An 18708-nucleotide genomic window follows, 5' to 3' on the forward strand; every position below is an offset into this window, starting at 1 on the left:
AGTGCCTGATTACATCCATCCTGACACAGTGTTCCCCTGGCCTCTCTTTTCCTTTGGAACATTGCTGTCTACTACAATTTCAATTTGTAGTAGGAATCTCTTTGCTTTTTCTTGGCTGGCAGATTTAACTCCATTTACAAAGTGCCCTGGCATTTCTTGACTGTGCTCCCCTAGTTTGTTCCATTAACAACTGAGATATCATTATCCAGGCAGCAACTGATGAGCAAAAATAAATTTGCATTTGCCTAGCAAACCCCTCAGTGGTGTAGCTGACTTACCTGCCTGCTCCCCTTGGTGTTCTACCCTTCTACAAAAAAAAATGTTTCTCAAGCCACCCAACTTAGAAACCTCACTGATCTTAACCAGCTCTGAGCACTTTGTGCTCCAGTACTGCTCGGTCCCAGACTGCCACATCAGGCAAAGCTCAACAAGTCAAAACATCTCCTGGGCACTAGAATCCCAATTTTAGGGACAATGAACTCATCAACATCCCCAAGAACAATGTGGAAGAAGAGAGGAAATGCCAAGGACAATATTTTCCCATGCTCTCCTATCATCACTCAGTTGTGCTGCACAGAAATGAAATATCCTACTCACTGCTTGCAGCTGAGCAGGGGGCTGGACTAGATGGAATATATTCCATGAGGGAATACACTCACATGTCAGGAGATCCACCCAGCACCCTGAAAGGTGGCTCTCCCACCTTCAGCAACATATTCCCAGCCATGACAGAATGCCAAAGAAGCACATTAAACTTCTAAAAGTATGAGAAGCAGGAGCCTGGGATGTGATGGAAAACAGACTTTTGTGGACTTGCATGAAAAACCAGAACAGAAAGAAGAGGGGATTATAATGGTGCCTATACAAAAAAGCAGAGGAGAGTTTCCAGTTTGTGACAAATTATTTGTCCAGTGACAGTGGTTTTGCCATCCTACAGACCTTAATGAGTTTTACAAGCTTGAACTCTTGTAGCCACAAATTAAATACATTTTGGACACAGACATGCAGACACTTGGATTAATCCTACAATTTTATCCTGGTGGTGGAAAGCAGGTTCTGTGGAGAGTCAATGCAACAGGACAATGCAGAACCACAATTATAAGTCCTGTGTGACCTTGGAAGAAGGTCTCAGAGGATTAAGAGAGATCTGCATGTCTAAATTACATGGATTTCCTACTCCAAGTCATTTTATATTCTCTTTGGACTACAGGTGTTTTGATTTGGGTTTAGAGCATTAAATTAGAGGCAACAGTGGGCAGATGATGCAACACACCTGTGAAGTGATAGTAGCTGTCTGCTGTGGGAGTTTTCCTGCTCAGCCACTCCTCCTCTCCTGAATTCACTCAGCTCTGTTTGCACCTCACCGTGGCAATGACTCACCCCAGAATTTAATAACATTTAGGGATACAATTAAGCAATGATAGACCAGGGGAGAATACAGGAAAATGATAGAGCTTTTGACTTTCCCTTCTGCTCTAGATGAGGGGAAGGGAGAGAGCTGGAGCCAGGCTGCAGACAGTGACCACATTGCTTGCAGGGCTGTGTCTCACAGCGCCTGATGCAACCCAAGAGGTGAAAACACCACACATGGCTGGCAAGGTCTTTCTGGGATTAAAGCTCATACCTATGACCCAGGAGGATCTCAAAATAGCCAAGAGCAGCCAGCAGGCACCAGCCTTCCTGAGAGCCTCTCTGGAGGGCTGCTGGCCATTTGGGATGGCTCTATGATTACACAGCACCTTGTGCTCTCCCACCTTTTATTTCTTAGGCACATTCTGTGTTTTCAGGGCTGAGCAAACATACAGGAAACGTGGTGCCAATCTCCCAGAGCATCTCAGCAGCTGAAGCAGACACTGTTAATGCTGATGTAGATTTGGAACTCAATGAGATGAAACACAGGCAGCACCCAGCCAAGCAGTGCTGATCAAGATGGGCACAGGGACAGGAGTTACTGAGAGCCCAGACAGAAGAGCACAGACTGATTACTGCAGCCATCTCCAGGGCACTTTTACCAGGCCTGATGTCTAAGAACCTACAGACACCAAGGCAGCTATCAGACTTTTGTGAGCACTGGGCATGAAGAGGACTTTGAGGACCAATTTGGAGGATAAAAGGTCATGGAGTGCTACAGATAGGGAGGGACATGCCTGACCTCATCACTCACAGGGTCAGAAGGTTTCTAGGGTACTGCTGATATATTTACTGATCATTTCACAATCAGTGATTGTAAAAGACCTGATTCTGATGTGCTTTTGGAATGCAAATCCACATTTAATGGCCCAGGTTATCTCTGTTTTAGGGGAAATACTTTGGGAAAGCCAAATATTCCTGGAAGTGAGCAGTTCACACCTCACACAGGGAGGTAGGTGGTCCAGATGAGGCATGAGGCTTGCCTAAATAGGTTTTGTGTCTCTGATCTGAGCTAGAACAAATCAAAAGCTGCAGGATTCTACATGGGCTCTTCACCAAATACTGCTGCCTGTATACATTGCCATGATCAGAAACAGAGTCCATTAGCTAAACCACAGTGAAATGACAATTTCAAAGCAAAAAACACATTAGAGCTTCCCTGGGACAGCCCCATTTTCCAATCACCAAAACAAAACATCATGATTTGCTTTCAAACTGCTTCCAAGGCAGGTGCAAAATGTAGAGTTGGGCCGTGCACAGAGTGCAGAGCTACAGAAGTAAAGGCACAGATTTGCAGCTCACATTTTTAAATACTCTGTGTGTGCTGCAACACCACTGGCCAGCATAACTACTTACTTAAGATAGCATTTCATTTTTAAAGGTACTTTTGAATGGGGGAAAAAGGATGGTGCTTGAAAGGAACAAGCACATGGTTTTCCTCAGGATACAGGATGTGTTCCCCTAGCACCCTCCCTCCTGCCCCACTGCAGGTCTGGACCTCTCTTTAGGGAACCCAGATTCACACTCTCAACTCCCTGAGAGCCAGTGCAGACTCTGTACTGACAATTGTGTTTCTTCTATTACCTCTTGCTGCCCACCTCTCTTCCTTACAAAGGCATTTTCTTCCCAGACTGTGGTCCCTGGTACTTCCAGGACCTTCCTCAGAGGGATAGCCGAGCCCTGGCCTTTTATCAATTAAAGACACAAACCACCTTCCTCCCATCAGGCTCTTCCTCATGCCTGCAGCCATATTCAACCTCCTTCAAATAAAGCATTAAGGAGGCAGAGGAGTGGTGCAACACACCTGTCTCTTTAGAGACATGTGAAGAGATTAGGTGGAGAGAAGTTTATTCTGAAGTCTCTGTGATTGTATCTTCTCTGCAAGCCCAAGGTGCAGCAGCAGTTCACACACTGATCCCTGAGCTTCAAACGAGCTGCCTCAGCTCAGCCACCCACCAGCTATTAAACACCAGCGTCACAATTTGAGTCCTATTTAAATATTCAGCTGCAGAAAACCACCGTGGTAGCCCTACTGATATTTGTACCTCAAGATAAATTCCCACTGCTGCCAGAACTAGCATGTCTAGAATATAAATGCAGTATTACCTTCTTTGGATTGCCATGAAAGCATTCCCTGCCTGCTCTTCAAGTACTGATAAATGCCTGGTGACATCTGGCTTGAAAACATTGACAGGAGCTTCCTTAGGATATAAACACCAAGTTTCATTCTGCAAAACTAGTTTCCACTGTTGCATGACATGACAATACACACTGGTGAAACAGTCTTTGGTTTCGAAATAATGCTGCAGGATTAAAAAGAAACAAACAAAACAAACCCAGCAATTAGACAAATCAAAACAAGGGTTTCCTAAGATCTGCTCACACTGGAATGCATGAAACTTGTGACCTAGAAAGCACAGAAAAGCAACTGCCAACACCCACAGCAGCGTCCTTTGGAAGGGGTTTCCCTGAGTAATAGAACAGAGTGCTGGGAAGAGACAATCACAGCAGCTTGAGCTGAAGATCAGAGTGAGCCAGGATCCTGATGTCATTCACAGGACATGAAACAGCTGCTTAAAAATCACAGGAGAGAATCAGAGAATACCCTGAGCTGGAAGGAACCCACAGGGATTATCCAATCCAGCCCCTGGCCCTGCACAGACACCCAACAGCCCCACCCTGGGCATCCCTGGGAGCTCTGTCCTAACTCTCCTGCAGCTCTGGCAGCCTCAGGGCTGTGCCCATTCCCTGGGGAGCCTGGGCAGTGCCAGCTCCCTCTGGGGGAAGAAGGTTTTCCTGATTTGCAGCATAAACCTCCCCTGAGAAAGCTCCAGCCATTTCCTAACAAAACCCCAGAGAAGTGTGAGAGCTCACAGCCCTCACAGGCACTGAGAGCCTCCCACAGCTGCAGAAGGTGATGAGTGGAGCCTTGTCTCAGATGATGGTTTTGGACTGTCAGGACACAGCAGAGGAATTGCTGCTCACTCCAAGCAGCATTTGCAGTGGGTTTTTGGAAGGACAGGTGCTGTGAGCTCTGCAAAGCACACACTACTACCTGGGAAATGAAATAGAAATGCCTGTCTGAGGTGACATTGCTATTCTGAATGAAAACCTGAGTTATCCTCAGAGACTCACACCACCTGTCACACCCACCTTTTCCATTCATTGTTTTTGCCATTATTATAGTATCAGCAGGGAAGTATCTGAGCTATTCATTTATTCATTCATTCCCAAAGGCTACTACTGGCTTACCTGCATAGCATGTAACAAGTAATTAAGCATCAGGGAAAAAAAAATAAGGAATGTGATTAATGAAGAACATGGAGAAGAAGTATATTAAAAAAGCAACTTCTTGCTCTGGCAGTAATAAATGATGGTTTCTCTAACACAGCTCAAGCTCCACTGTAATGTGGTATGCAAAGTCTGAGCACAAAATTGCCTGGGAGACTGGGAGGAGATAAAAAAAGTTCATCAGGTGTAGAATCGATTAGCACAAGGCATAATTACCACAGGGTCAGGGCGTCTGGGGAAGGCAGCACAGGACAGCCAGTCTTGTTGGGACTAAAAAAAAACCAAAACAAAACAAATAGGAGTTTGAATGTAACCATGGCTGCCAAATGCTGGGTGCCTCATTGGTAAACCCACACCCTAATCAAATCCTTCATCTCCTTAATTACAGTGTATGTCTGTTCCCAGGACTATGGCTGGGAAGGATGTCCTTGTCAAATAGGGAACATGGGATACTTGGCCAGCATGAAACAAAGAGCTTAAATAATTTCCAAAACGTGGAACATTTTCCATTTATGACCCATTTCAACAAAAGCTCTCAGCAGTAAGACTTGAAAATGACATGGGCCAGATGTGAGGAGAAGCTCACGGTGTCACTTCCCTGTCCTCTCCAGCTGGGACACAGCTCCCTGCAAGATCCCTCATCTCACCCCTGCCTCATCTCACTTGCAGACTCCTGCCTAGCCTATATAATCAGCCTGGCAGCTCCCACAAGCCAAGGGAAGACTTCAATTAGAGATAAGTGACAGGATTTGGCTCAAAGGACAGACTAAAATGAATTGGCACCTAGACCTGAACTTAAAACCAAACTTATTCATTGAGACTTGGAACAGTTCCTTTCTGTGGAATGGGAAAAATCAGAAGCTCTTGCAAATCTGAAAAACCAACAGAAACTGAAGTAGTAGCTGAGGTTTTATATTAGTCATCTGAAAGGATAGGAACCATTAACTTTCAGGCTTTCTCCCACACCCAGCATCTCTAGCTCAGGACTCAGTTTAGACCCAGTTTCTGGAGGTTTTTATCTCATGCAAACACAGAATGAAACACAATCTTTACCAGAGGAAAAAAACCTCCTCTTGGGACATTTTAGATCTAAGCAGCAGCCTCACCAGATTTTCACATCAAAGAGGAGAGCCTCAAAAAATAATGTTATTATTTCAATTATTCAAATCTCAGAAAATTCAGATACTCCCCCAATTCACATTCTCCTCATGGACTCTGTGGCAGAAAAAATTGGGCCTGCCACCAGAAGCTCTACTTGTCTTCTGCCTTTCTAATCTTTAGACAAGACTAACAAGTTGAGCTAATTCATGCAGTGAAACATATCTCAGAGACTTTGTATATGAACTAATTAAAATAAAGAAAACCAGTATGGATAATGATAGAGCAAATCAAGTGCATATGAATTCAGTCAGTGACTCACTGCTCCCTTGTTTTCCTTATTGGAAAACTTGGCTTATCACCACACCGGGGTGAGGATGAGTCAGGAAACTGGCATCAGCCACAAATTGGAAGGAAATTAAAATAAGTATCTACAGAATCTCTTTTTTGGAGAGATTTTGGAGATTTTTGCTGTCTTTGTATGGATGTGGTTATAGACTTCACAGTTGGAACCTCATGGTTTTCTGACTAGATAAAATCAAGAAAGGAAAGAGGCATTTATGAGATCCAGAGACAATACATAATGATTGGGCTCTTATTCTCAGAATCAGTTTGATGCCTTTACTTTTATAAAAGTAAATATTTTAACCAAATACATTTGAAGCATATTACCATATTCTACTGAATGCTTGATACTCCCTTATCAAGTAAGTAGGTGGGTATTAATCACTTGGAACCACTCAAAGCACATGCAAATATTTTAACAGCACTAAACTGAGAACTAAGAGTGTGCATGGCATGGGGTTAACAGTTCTAAACCCAAGTCCAGGCCAGCACAACCACTTTGCTGCCACCTCACTCACACAGACCATGAGAACTTGCTCTGTTACACCTTCTGACACAGCACCTGTTGGATTTGAGGTTTTCAGGCAGGTTGGGAACACAAATCCCACCAAAGAGCCTGGGCTATTATGTGCACTTCTGTGTACAAGCCACTGTGTCTCTGGAGCTCATTGATTTAATTTCACAATAATAAAATTAAATTCAAACTGTTAAACTAAAAAAAAAAAATCAGACAAAAAATGTAAATTTCAAGGTTGTGAAGGTGAAAGGAAGAAATCCTCAATGTTCTCTAGTTCCACACTCCAGCACTTTTTACCCACTTCCTTTTCTCCTACAGCTCTGCACATTTCTGTGACACAGGAGACTGAATGAACTGGGCTAATTAGTGACTGATGATTTACAGCAGATGACAGCTAATTTCTCCAGTTAAGAAGATTTCTATCAAATCTGTAGAAATGTGCACCCAGATTGGACATACTTCCAAGTGACTGCATCTCATCTCTCATTTGCATTTTGCTTCTGTTTGGCAGTGCCTTGCAGCTATTTCAGAACATCACAAGCTGTCCAGGGCACATTGCTATATTGTATGTAATTGTAAGGAGCTTGCTATTCTTTTTTGCCACAAAGAATGTTTTACAGAATGCAAGGGAGATGCCAGATGCACCTTGTACAGAGGGATCTGCAGAAAAGCAGCAGCCAGGAGCAAAGCAGCCCATCAGGGAATGTCAGGCACATTCCAGGCAGGTTCCTGCAGTGCAGGACTGTCACATTGCTCAGTCAAAGAGTGAAACATCCACTGCCATGGTCCTGGGCTAACAAAGAGCTCTTGTCATCAACTCCATGCCAGTCCAGGGGTGTAAGAGCACCTTCAGTGCCCCTGCACACTGATTTTCACAAGTGGCTGTGCAATGGTAATGTCCACTACACAAATCTCCCTCTATGATCTAGATCTCATGAGGCTTTAAGTGCACAAGCAGGAAAAGCTGGAATTGTCCATAGCATCTTGTCCACAGATTAAAACCTGGATAAAACTGTGACACAAACTTGGTGCTGCCACCCTTTTTTTAGACAACAGGAAGGAAATCTGTAAAAGAACCCAAGGCCCCACCATTTCAAGCAGCAACTTAAACCTTGTTTAAAATTCCAGATGAAGAAGCTTTTGGACTCAGCTAAAAATACTTACCCTAACTTTAGTAATCCAGAATAGCCTTTTACTCCTAGACACATGCTTTAAACACCCCTGAGACTGCTGCTGAACATGGCAGGTAGGTTTATGAATCTGTCATCCTGCATAAAGAATCATGGAATGGTTTAGGTTGGAATGGATGTTAAAGCTCATCTTGTTCCAAACCCCTGCCATGGCCAGGGACACCTTCCACTGTCCCAGGCTGCTCCAAGCCCCATCCAAGCTGGCCTTGGGCACTGCCAGGGATCCAGGGGCAGCCACAGCTGCTCTGGGCACCCGTGCCAGGGCCTGCCCACCCTCACAGGGGAGAATTCCTTCACAATATCCCATCCATCCCTGCCCTATGGCAGTTTGAAGCAATTCCCCCTTGTCCTGGAACTCCAGGCCCTTGTCCAAAGTCCCTCTCCAGCTCTCCTGGAGCCCCTTCAGGCACTGGAAGGGGCTCTAAGGTCCCTCCTGAGCCTGCTCTTCTCCAGGCTGAACAAGCCCAACTCTCTCAGCCTGTGTTCATAAGAGGAGGATAAAGCTGCTCCAGGGCCACCATAACACAGTGCTTCCTTTCATCCACCTCTTTTCTCTCTAGAGCACCATAATTAGGACTTTTAGGGTCCCCTCACCCACCCTGATCTGGAGGGCACATCCCTACAGCAGCTTCTCATACCCAACACACATTCCCTTCCTCCTTTTCCTTCTCTCCATCCTGGTATTAAGCTGGGAAGTCTCCCACCACAAGTGCACTGATCTGCAAGAATCCCATTATCTGCATGATGTAAATAAATCAAAAGGTCCTGTTTCATCCTCACATGCTCTGGGGGAGATGTTTTTCCCACAGATGAGGCCGAATGGGGCTGCATTCCTGCACACTGCCCATGTTTGGGTCCTGGAACCACCCTGAGCTTTCTGTCACAAGTGTTTAAAGCAGCCACTGCAGACTCCAACCATGGGCGTATTTTAATTTATGTATGAGTGGAAATGGCCTCCTGTCACTGCCCATTCCAACATCTCCCTCAGATTAAAACACCCTTCCCTGAGCACAAAGCAATGTGACACTCCTCACAAGCATTTATCTCCCACAGACACACACTGAGTGTTTTTATTTCATTCTGGGTCCTGGTCAAGCTGTGTCAGGTCACAGCTGAGTATGGTGCCCACCTGTCCATTAGTTATTCTAAGCAAAGTGTCTTTAAATTAATCTCACTGACAAAGCAAATGCCTTTGTACAGGTAATTAGTAAGAGCACACAGGTATTCAAAGATCTGTGTAGGGCACAAAAGCTTGTAAAGGAACCCACAGCTTACCCACAGCACTGTTAGAGAAAAGAAACCAGCTCTGGAGTTATCACAGGAGATATTTAAATGCCTTGGTCTAACTTCTTAAAATGATCTACTAAAGAATTTACTGTGTTCCACAATAGGTCCATGGCTGATATAGCAAAAATCTGTGGATAAAACCTTATACCTGCATGAGAGTGTGTACTCAGATGAGAACAGGGACACTAAAATAAGCATGGGTTATTTTTTAGAAGTCAGGGCTTCTCCAGTCCTGCCAGGACTCAGTGGTGTGGGCATGTGGCTGCAGTGAGACCAGAAGTCCTCACAGCACAAAGTGCAAGTTGCAGTGGTTTTTGGAGCTAAAACACCCTTCACAGGAAGGTTTTTGATTCTGCCAAGCTGCACTGCCACAGGACCTCCATGAGAAGGGCCATGGTAACAGGACAGTGATGCACCCTCCTAGGTGACAGAGCAAAACCTGAATTCAACCCTGAATTAGGAGACAGGGCTGCTCTGCTCTCAGTCCTGACACTACATCACTATTTAACCTTGGGCATGTTACTTGATCATGCAGGATTTCAGAGTCTGCATTAGCCTAATGAAGATAATAACAATAATCATGTGTGTCACAGATACAGTTGGGCTTGGTTATTATGTTCTCATGAAGTGCTTGGAAGAGCCCCAGATGAAAGGGAAATTAGGAGAAGGAAGATTAATTATAAGATGTGCATCCCAAATAAAAACCAGACAGGAACATTGTTGTTGCTGTTATTAGTGGAGAGTCTGTCTTATTTAGGCCAGCTTTTATTTCTCTGTTGATAAAGCAGACCCATTTTAATCACTTTCCATGTTCAAATTTTATTTGTAGATGGTAGGCAGCTGATAAATGCTGCTGAGCTTCTGATACTGCAGACATAAAAGCCTTTGATTGAAGGTCTGATTTCACAGTAACCACTGTCTGTGATATGACAGGCCTGTGTTTTTACTGTTGTGAGGCAAAACAAGGAACCAAAAGTTTACTCAGAAGGAAAGACTGGGATTGAAGAAAAGCAACCATTTCCTGTGGCTAAACACACCACAGTGAGCATAGTCATAGTGGGAAATTATATCAAAATTGGGTATTTAACAAAAACTTGTGCAAATGGAAACATCTTTTGTACAGTGATTTTGTCTCAGGAAGTACCAAGTATTTCTCATTTAGGTTAGTATCATTTCCTGTTTCAACAAGGGAAAAAGGGACACAGGGAAAGGCACAGTGACACATCTGAGCTCACATCCAACTGAGCAGCACAGCCCAGAGAGACCCAAGAGTTTCCCCAAGCCTCAGCCTGGGCTGCTCTCCCCTGGAGCTGCCTCCTCCCCTGCCAGAGACCAACCTTTGTTCCTCCTGCAGCCTGCTGAGAGCACCCACACAAACTGCATCCCACACAAACTGCATCCCACACAAACTGCATCCCACACAAACTGCATCCCACACAAACTGCATCCTGGACAAACTGCATCCTGGACAAACTGCATCCCACACAAACTGCATCCCACACAAACTGCATCCTGGACAAACTGCATCCCACACAAACTGCATCCCACACAAACTGCATCCCACACAAACTGCATCCCACACAAACTGCATCCCAGCCTGCTGAGAGCACCCAGCCACCCCAGAGTCACTGAGGATGGAAAAGATGTCCCAGATCATGGAATCCAACCTGATCCCCACCTTGTCAGCCAGCCCAGAGCACTGAGTGCCACCTCCAGACATTCCTTGGACACCTCCAGGGATGGGGACTCCATCACCTCCCCAGGCAGCTCCTTCCAATGCCTGAGCACCTTTTCCATGGGGAAATTCCTCCTCATGTCCAACCTGAACATCCCCTGGTGCAACTTGAGGCTGCTCCCTCTCCTCCTGTCCCTGTTCCCTGGGAGCAGATCCCCACCTTCCCCTGGCTGTCCCCTCCTGTCAGGAGTTATGCAGAGCCACAGGGTCCCCCCTGAGCCTCCTTTGCTCCAGGCTGAGCCCTTTCCCAGCTCCCTCATCCATTCCTCACATGACTGACTCTCCAGACCCTTCCCCAGCTCCACTGCCCTTCTCTGGACACACTGCCGGCCCTCAATGAATGCCAAACTTAAATTCAGCATCATCCAGTGACAAATACAGTTCCAACTCCAACTTCACTGTGATACCAAATTTCATTAAATATCCCTTGGGGTATTCAGTAATGAATTGCTTAAAAAATAGATGAGTACAGGAACCTGGGAAAAAATTAATAACTGCACATAGTTTCCAGGACACACAAACTCCTTGCTTTCACCTTGCATAAAAAGTTTTCAGGTTTAAAAAAAAAATAGGGTGGTATTGAACCTTTCATTTCTCAAGAGTCAGATTTTTGAAAATTGTTGTCAGCAAGTCACCTACACCTTAATTTGTGGTAATTAACAATGCAGCAGAAGAAATGAAGTACATAGCCTCCTCTTGTTTCAGGAGACACTGCAATAGAGCTAAAGAAGGAGTTTCACCCCTTACATATAAACAGCAAAAGGCTCTAATTTGTTCAGCTTTGCTCATGAAATGTGCATTAATTCCTTAATGACAGGTGCACCTTGGAGTCAGGACAGCTAATCACTAGATCAGGAGTTAACCACAGTACAGGGCTCAGAGAAGCCCACATCTTTTTCAAAGAAAGCCTTGGCAAGGTCCCACAAGCCAGTTCACAGCAAGTTTATAGCAAAAGGTTATTTCCTAAAAGCAGAACTAATGATCCCTGGTTTTCTCTGGCTTTATGCTTGAGACAGCAATCTCCAAGCTTTTTCAGAGGTGGTGGATATTTAAAATCTTTTGCCTTTGTGGTTTCTTTCACATCTCATAAACATTAAGATCATCTTCCAGGGACTCCCTCCTTTCCCTGGCTCCAAATGTCTGTGAAACCCCCATCAGTATTGTATCATGAAGAAATCTTCCTTCTAGTGTGGCCAAAACTGCCAATGGATTAAAACAGTTAGGGAGGAGGGAAATAATGAATAATCCAGAGAAAAACCAACTTACAAAATACTCTCTGTTTAAAAGAAACTGCTTCCATTGCAATTCATGTCTCCATTTACTGGAATTGCTGAAGTTCTTTTATTTTCTATTCTCCATTCTTTCCCATAGTGACTTTCCTGTTTCAGAAGAGCCATCTGCTTCACAGGTCCAGAGTCAGCCACAGCAGCTCCTCCTCTCCATACAGAAGCAGTATTATTCCACTGCATCTATAAACTTGGAAATGTGTGCATTACCCCTTGTCTCTTACAACTCTCTCTTCTGTTAATCAACACTGTTAGTCATTTAGTAAGATAAACACCACATAACTTTGGTGGTGGTTGGTTTTTGGGGCAGTCCCTAACTCCCATTCCTTATCTCAGGATGTTATGTAAGAAGTAGAAAGCTGTTAAAAATTCAGAGATAATCAAAATCAGTCACAGGTGCTGCACACAAGGGACTAACACTGAAATAAAGCAAACAGACCCTTCTTTTGCACAGAAATACCTGAACAGCTGAAGAGATGGGGTTAGGAAGAATCTGCTTAGCCACCAAATGGAACACAAAAGGCAGAGCTTTGATGAAGAAGCCCTGTTGGTGTCCTGTGAACTTCCTTTCTCACTGAGAGAAGGAAAAGATCCATTTCAAAAGTAAAAGGCAACTCAGTCCAAAATCTGGACAGTCAGTAATCCAGACACTGGTCCTGCACTTCAGACACTGTTATCAAAGACATTTCTTTCAGGAAAAATGCCAATCCTTTTGTTCATTTATTCTCGAGTTAGGCATTAAGCAGAAAATGAAACACCTGAGCTGTATGCCCATTAGAATGCTGCATTATGTCTAGAGGAGGAAATAAAAACAGTGCCAGTCTGAAGCAAAAAGGAAAACCAGCCTCAGTGCTGTTTGGGTGTTGAAGCCAATGCACAGTATAGCAAAATGCTTCTGTGGTGGTAAATTTAGAGTAAATGAGGATTCAGGAAGTACTGCAAACTCTGAGCACTGAGATTGATACCATCAGATAAAGTGATTGTTTGATATAAGAAACTCTATGTCAAGCATTCTGCTGTGGGACATGCATGTTGGAGGTGGAGAGCAGGCTTAAGATCTCTCCTAAGGGTGCTGTGTCCCACAGCCTTTATCCTGCTCCTGCCACTGGCTGGAACCATGCCTGGCTCCAAGCACCCTCCTGGTGCTGGAGGGCTTTGCTGGGCTGTAGAGCACCTGCTGACCCCTGCTCACATCAGTCCCAGTCCTGCATGAGGGCTTTGCTGGGCTGTAGAGCACCTGCTGACCCCTGCTCACATCAGTCCCAGTCCTGCATGAGGGCTTTGCTGGGCTCTAGAGCACCTGCTGACCCCTGCTCACATCAATCCCTCCTGGTGCAGGAGGGGTTTGCTGGGCTCTAGAGCACCTGCTGACCACTACCCACATCAATCCCTCCTGGTGCATGAAGGGTTTGCTGGGCTCTAGAGCAGCTATTGACCCCTGCCCACATCAATCCCTCCCCTGCATGAGGGGTTTGCTGTAGAGCACCTGCTGACCCCTGCCCACATCAGGCCCTCCATGGAGAAAGAGGAGGCAGCTCTGGAGGGAAGTGCAGAACACCCCATGGTGCAGACACAGGTGTCCCTGAACATGTTTGAGCACATAAGGGCAGCAGGTAAAAGCACCAGGACCTGACAAGAGGCACAGGTGAGCTGCCCCAGCACAAAGAGCTGTTTTCAAACAGGCCAAAGCCAAGCTAGCGAGGGTGCTTTCAACTCAGGCCAAGCCCTGCTGTGAGTGGCACCCAAAGCCAGCAGATCCCTGTGCAGGTCTGAGCAGGCAGGCAGGTGCCCCCAGGAGGGATGCACTCCACCAAGGCACTGCAGCATTCCTCAGCAGCCTCCGCACTGCCAGGTTCTCAGCCAGGGCCTCAGAAGCAGTTTGTTCCTTAAGCTCTTCTCCACAAGGTATTGGAGATGATGGAAATGAAAACAAGAGAAAATTAATCTTTTTATTAATTTAGAAAGATGCAATTCATGACTCATAGCCAGCTTGTATAAATAATGACATTGTTTAAATCTTATTTGTAATTATACTTAAAGCCAGAGACTTTCAAAGCTGCACTGAGAATAAGGCATCCAACCGTCTAATTTATTGTTATTTTAAGCAGGTACTATATGCCCAAATTCCCTTGGCAGATTATATCTCAGTTTAAGTGTTTTGCTAGAGGTAATTTTCACATGTTCATGACAGCAGCAATGAGAGGAAGGAAATCAAACAAAAGAGAATTCCATCTATGTCATCCAATTTCTTCCTCTCTCTGGCAAGCCTGGAAGTGCTTTGTGCATGACTGAGAAACTGCACATGCCCTCTGCTCCACCTGGCTGGGCAGGGAAGAGAAAGTGGAAGTGAGGAAGGACCAAATGCAAGTGGTTTGGGAAAGGAAACAAACCAATAGGCTTTCTTTATCTTCAGTGCAGTCTTAGAAAAATGAAAAACTGCTCTTTGTGCAACTTCTCATTCTGTGAGGCACCTGCTCATTCATTACAGCAATGATAATAAGGAACACAAACTCACAAGTAGATCACCTTGAAAGTCTTGTTCATACTTCCTCAGACTCCTGCATTCCCCAACCACAGACTTAAATTTAATAAGGATCAAAAAATATGTATAGAAAACTAGAAGTTACCAAGGGGAAAATAATTTGTGCTAATGCATTTATAAACCTGGAGCAGCAATCTGCCTAGGAAATTAGTCTTATTAACACCTCTCTTGAAATACCCATGGCATGCTTGGAGGGCACCTGCTGATCCTCAAGGAAATGGATGCAATTTTGAGGACCTGTCATACAGCTGGTTGATCTGGAAAAGTTGGACAGAGAACAAAAATTGTTGGAGAAGTGCCCAACATGTATCTACTGCTTTTAAATCCTTATCACAGTGCTGCACTTGTTGCATGAAATCCCAGATGTAGCAAACACATGGAAAATTATCAGCCTCCTAATATATATAGATGCTAGTAGCCAGAAGGATCACAGTCACCCATTCATTCAGCACAGAAGTTGGGCTGGGAAAGAGTTACCATCCATCTTTCCTTGAGACTCTGTTTTAACCATGAGAATTTCTACATCTAAGTATAATCAAATCCTAAAATCCTATATTTACTAGGACTGCAGGATACAGATTATAGATTCAGAAAAATTATACCCTAAATTAGTTTAACTTTTTCCTTTCCCTGCTCCTAGGAATCTGGGGTGCTCCTCCCAAAATGAAGAAACTTGCCTTTCATGTCCAATTCCCATGCAATAGATTTCATTTTTGTTTTTTCTCCTGCTCATTTTGCTCCCACTTTGTGGTGGAAGTGACACTGAGGAATCAGAGCTGCTCCTTGCACACTGAAACTGAAACCAAATAGAGCAGATTTTCCTTCTGTGTTCACAAACATGATCTTTGACTTTTACGTGGCCATTATTTAAAAACACAAACAGTGTTTTCCAACCTGGGACTGACTTTCAGTTTCTTCCTTGACTTAGCTGTGTTCCTGTCAGTGTCTGCTGCAGGTAAGAAAATACAGCTTTGATATCTTCAATGGCAGAGACTGAGAAATCTCTTGTAATTAATGCATTTTAAATTACCTGTAATTTCAGAGAACACCATTAATTCACCTCCTCACATGTGGGGTCACAACCTGCTCTTCCCTCTCTTCTGATACACCAAGGGCCCAGAGGAGGACTGCAGATATTGAAGGACAATAGCCATTAGATGTTCAAAATTCAAGTGTTAGAAATGAAAAAGACATTTATCAAATGCAGACACACTCTGTCCTACTCCTACCTTCTTTTTTGTATAATTTCCTTCTTTTTATATTGTTATTAATGCCATTTTTTGGAATAGAGGAGGAAAAAATATTCACCTCAAGCACATCACCCTAGGATACATGAAAAAGAAAAGACTGCATAAAACATCTCTAGACATAAAGTTCCTGCTGTGTGCTGGAGGCAGAGTATATCACCATTCAGCTAAATGGTGCAATAGAGAAGTGGAGAAAAACTACAGAAATTGCTTTGAAAACAAAAACAAAAAAACTGCTTTCCTGGAGCTATCATCAGGTTTGCTTGTCAGATTGGATATTTTTTTCTATGCTCCATTCAAATGCAAAGAAAATGCTTGAGGAAAATTGCTAGTTCTGATATTTACACCCTTCACATATGCAGCTGGAATGAGATTTCTGCTGTGGTGGAGCAACAGCATCAACAAAACAGTCTAAGCCTAATGGCAGTCACACTGCAAGCACTATTTAAACATATGCAAAGGATTTCTTGATTCCCTGCTACATATTTCCTAGTAAACTTCATGCTTACATAATTTTTAAGTACTTATTTTTACAGGAAATTTTAAGAAAATGGGCCAACTCAGGGTAAGATGAGTTTGGAGGCAGAACTGGAGGAAGTAGGTTAATAAAGGTAGATGGAGTAATGTGTAGATGTGGCACTTGGGGACATGGTGACCTTGGCAGTGCTGGGAATAGTGTCAGATTTAAAGGTCCTAAAGGTCTTTTCCAATCTAAACAATTCTCAGATTCCCTGAAAAACCTCCCCACTGCAGCAAGGAAAGCAGAAGCTTCACAGAAGTTCCACACAAGGCAAATCTTCCCTGAGTCACCAGCAAACATTTGTTGTGTTTTAGTTTCCATCTGACAGCAGCACACGCTCTGCCTCATGCCATGGCTTTCCAAGGAAGCACTTACAGAATCAAACCAAATTTTTAGAGAAGTAGGATTTAAGAAATGCCATCTCCTATGAGATTTGGCATTCTCCTTAAAACAGCTGTTACTGAATACTATAAGACTGAGCTCTACAAACCCACATTGTTGGACAAAAAATCCCCCAAACAGGAAAAAACCAGGCTCCAAATCCAGAATCCAAAAGCTATTTATCTCTAAGTTCCATAGCAAAATTGAAAGGTCAAGTCATTATAGTGGACACAGTTGTGGCAATTATTATCTGTAGGGTGTAAATTTCCAGACTTCAGTATCACATCTTTTATTTTTTTGCAAACAGAAAAAAATAAAACTCTGCAGCCATAGAGCTACAGGTAAATAAAATCCTCTGCCTTTTGCTTTGTTAACAAAACACTACCATGCCTCAAGGATGTTGTCTGGGGTTTTGCCCCCACAAAAATTTAATTGCCTAATCTTTCTTATCCAATCAGCACAGTGTCCCAGTACTTTGCTTATCAGCTGCTTATTCCCAGAAACCTGCCCTGCCCTGATCCTCTCACTGCTGCTCCCCAAGTCACCTGCCAAAGCAGCTACTTGTGTGGCCATGCCCAGAGCAGAGAGGGAGCAAAATCACCTGGAAGGGAAAGGGAAGGGAAAGGGGGAGGTATGTTATTGAATTACTTTCCCCTCCCTGCAGAAAACAATGGCTGATTTGCCTTATAAGACAAAATTAACAATGTTCCTGCCTAAAAATATTCCAGAAAGCCTTTAGAAATGACCAAACACATTATTCCAGCTGAAGTTTGTCCTAATCCTCACCACCATTGCTCCAAGTAGATACAGGCTGGTTCCAGAGCCTCCTAAAGTGCTCTGAGTTGCATCAATTTCCTCTTCAAGTCTTTTATACCAACTGATATGTTCTGAAACACATCCATTTCTGTCACAGTACAGGTATTTAAAAGCCCTCCATCAAGCTATTTTAACTCACAGCCCTTGCCCTCTTTCTCCCTTTCACACACACATACACTCTCAGAATAAGCAGGGAAAGCTTCCTGTTTTAATGCACACTTCCATCAGCAGCAAACAAGAGGTGTGAAAGGAAATTAGGCATGCAAGTCAGCTCATTCACAAATTCAGTGCCTATTCATTTGCAGGAGCACTGGAAGGCCCTGCCAAATAACAGGAGGTGAGCAGCAGTGCTTTTCCAGCAGCCTGGAAACAACTGGAGCAGGTAGAACACAGACACCTCCATTTCTCTGAGAAGCCATTTCAGCATCAGCTCCTCCTGGTTGCTGCTCCCAGTTCCCAAGCACAAGGCAGACATCAGCATCAGCAGCAACACTACAGTATTAATGACAAATAATAAACTTACAGGGCCACTGTGAGTACTGATTGTTTGGGAGGAGTTTTTATGTGCCAGAGAGCCTTGCTGTGCTAGGTGGGAAAGCACAGAGAGGCTGTGCTGAGTTATCCCAGGGCATGCAGCAGGTCTGAAGAATGGACCTGGAGTGGAAGAATGGAATGGAGCCTGTGCATTCCTTGTGTGCCTGCTGAAGGACCCTGACATGACTGAGCCCCCCTCTGTCCTTTTAACCCTTGCTGTCCTTGCCAGGGTGCAGCAGCTGAAGAGCACAGAGATTTCTGCAGCAGGGTCTGCCCCTCTGGATCTGTGGGCTCTGGGCTAATACACACAGCAACACTCCATGGCAGTGCCCAAAACCAAGACTGAGCTCTCTGTCGTGTCACCCATTTATCCTAACACAGGGAAATAAGTAGTGAAATCCAGATCTCAGTTGTGCAATATAAACACTCTGCAACTGCCCTGTATTCACACTAACATGAAGACACTCGAGCCCATCTATTTTCCTTCCAAACTATACATTACTCAACTT

At 44.2% G+C, this 18708-nt stretch overlaps 1 protein-coding gene across 2 annotated transcripts in view; it reads right to left on the reverse strand.

Moving 5' to 3' along the window:
- The window catches only part of LOC132082520 (sphingosine-1-phosphate transporter SPNS2-like), a 135533-nt gene that overhangs the window by 101286 nt on the left and 15539 nt on the right, over window positions 1-18708 (reverse strand). The gene's annotated exons all lie outside the window — the stretch shown is intronic.

Source organism: Ammospiza nelsoni, chromosome 21 (assembly GCF_027579445.1).
Source record: "Ammospiza nelsoni isolate bAmmNel1 chromosome 21, bAmmNel1.pri, whole genome shotgun sequence".
Lineage (NCBI taxonomy): Eukaryota > Metazoa > Chordata > Aves > Passeriformes > Passerellidae > Ammospiza > Ammospiza nelsoni.